The sequence below is a fragment of the Sapajus apella genome, unplaced genomic scaffold, assembly GCF_009761245.1.
Source record: "Sapajus apella isolate SASKATOON/1434 unplaced genomic scaffold, GSC_monkey_1.0 scaffold6, whole genome shotgun sequence".
NCBI lineage: Eukaryota > Metazoa > Chordata > Mammalia > Primates > Cebidae > Sapajus > Sapajus apella.
The window spans coordinates 75,032,836-75,035,491 of NW_022436946.1; positions in this window are offsets into that span (position 1 = coordinate 75,032,836).

A 2,656-nucleotide genomic window follows, 5' to 3' on the forward strand; every position below is an offset into this window, starting at 1 on the left:
AAAAAAAAAAAAAAAAAAAAAAGAATCATGATAAGCATGAATAAGGCAGGCAGACCACCTGAGGTCAGGAGTCTGAGACCAGCCTGGTCAATATGGTGAAACCCCATCTACTAAAAATACAAAATTAGCTGGGCGTGGTGGCTTGTGCCTGTAATCCCAGCTACTAGGGAGGCTGAGGCAGGAGAATCCCTTAAAACCGGGAGGCAGAGGTTTCAGTGAGCCGAGATCGTGCCACTGTACACTAGCCTGGGTGATAGAACCAGACTCCCTCTCAAAAAAAAAAAAAAAAGCATTCTACAAAAGAAACACAAATGTTTCACAAAAGTATAAAAAGATATTTAACTTCACAAACAATAAAAAACACAAAACCTGGCATATACCAAATGCTAATTCAGTGATTTTTTTCTTTTTTTGAGACAGGGTCTTCATCATACAGACTATAGCACAGTGACTGGTGTGATCATGGCTCACAGAAGCCTGAACCTTCCAGGCCCAAGTGATCCTTCCATCTCTGTCCTACCTACTGCTACCTCTGTAGTTGGGACTACAGGGACATGCCACCATGCCTGGCTAATTTTTAGGTTTTTTTTTTTTTAATAGGGACAAGGTCTCACTACATTGCCCAGGCTGGTTTTGAACTCCTGGGCTCAAGCAATCTTCCTGCCTCAGTCTCACAAAGTGCTGGGATTACAGATATAAGCCATTATGCTTGGCCCAAGTGATATTTTAAAATTTTATACTAATTGATAATGTGTTTTTCCATTTAAGCTACTGAAAATCATGATAAAGAAACATGACAGACTTCTTTTTTTTGTTTTGTTTTTTTTGGAGACAGAGTCTTGCTCTGTTGCCCAGGCTGCAGTGCAATGGCACAATCTTGGCTCACTGAAACCTCTGCCTCTCAGGTTCAAGCAACTCTCCTGCCTCAGCCTCCCTAGTAGCTGTGACTACAGGCATGTGCCACCATGGCCAGCTAAGTTTTGTATTTTTAGTAGAGATGGGGTTTCAGCATGTTGGCCAGGATGGTCTCGATCTCCTGACCTCATGATCCACCCGTCTCAGCCTCCCAAAGTGCTGGGATTACAGGGGTGAGCCACTACCACGCCCGGCCTCATCAGATTTGTTCTTTTTAACTAACAGTTAAGGAGAATGGAATCAGTTTGTCAATGTTTCAACACATAAACATTTAATTTATAGAAATTGTTTTTTTTTTTTTCAAAATTAGCATTAATGAAAGAATAAACAGGAATGTTCTTCCTTATTTACAAAAGTTCCCTGGGACATTAATTATCCTAGCTACAGCCACTTAATCCAAAAAAATTGAAAAGCTGAACCAACCTTTTGTAATTCTTCACCTTTTTTCTTCATTTGGGAGCAAGTAAAGAAAGCCTTCTTGGCAATCGATTCTAGTCCCTATATATATTTAACATTTATTTTTAAATTCATTTTGAATCTTTAAATAGTCTCTAAAAGTGACTTGTCTAAAAGTGAATATAGAGTACAGAAAACACTTGCTGCCCTTTAGCTACAGGGGCACAAAAGCAGGATTCAGACTGGACCTTGGAAGCCTCGGCTGCTGGACAGTTTTATCCCACGGCACTGTCTGGATCAGTTTACAGAGTTTTTTTGAGACAGGGTCTCCTTCAGTCCCCCAGGCTGGAGTGAGATGGTGTGAACATTGCTCACTGCAGCCTCAACCTCCTAAACTCAAGTGATCGTCCCACCTCAGCCTCTGAGTAGCAGGGACTATAGGCACATGCCACCAAGCCTGGCTAGTTTTTTTTTTTTTTTAAATACTTTTTTTTTTTTTTTTTTTTTTTGAGATGGAGTTTTGCACTGCCACCGAGGCTGGAGTGCAGTGGCATGATCTCTGCTCACTGCCACCTGCACCTCCTGGGTTCAAGCGATTCTCTTGCCTCAGCTTCCCGAGTAGCTGGGATCCCAGGCGTGCAACACCATGCCTGGCTAATTTTTATATTTTTAGTAGAGATGGGGTTTCACCATGTTGGCCAGGCTGGCTCGAACTCCTGATCTCAGGTGATCTGCCCACCTCGGCCTCCCACAGTGCTGGGATTACAGTCATGAGTCACTGTGCCTCGCCCCAGTCTTTCTTTTTTTGATAACTGAGGTACAAGGAGAGTCAATACTTTCCCACTCTACCTTCAGCTTCCCGAAGTGCTAGGATTACAGGTGTGAGCTACCATGACAGGCCTAAGGCTAATAAAAAAAAATTCTTTTGAGGTTGAGTTTCACTCTTGTTGCCCAGGCTGGAGTGCAATGGCGCGATCTTGCTCACTGCAACCTCCACCTCTGGGGTTCAAGCGATTCTTCTGTCTCAGCCTCAGCCTCCTGAGTAGCTGGGATTACAGGCACCCACTGCCATGCCTGGCTAATTTTTGCATTTTTAGTAGAGATGGGGTTTCACCATGTTGGCCAGGCTGGTCTCAAACTCCTGACTTCAGTGATCCACCCGCATCGGCCTCCCAAAAGTGCTAGTAGTATTTCAGGTGTGAGCTACCGTGTCTCCCAATTTTTGTTGTTGTTGTTAAGACAGGGGTATTGCTGTGTTGCTAGAGCTGGTCACAAACTCCTGGGCTCAAGCAATCATCCTATCTTGGTGTCCTAATATGCTGGGATTACGGGTGTGAGCCACAAT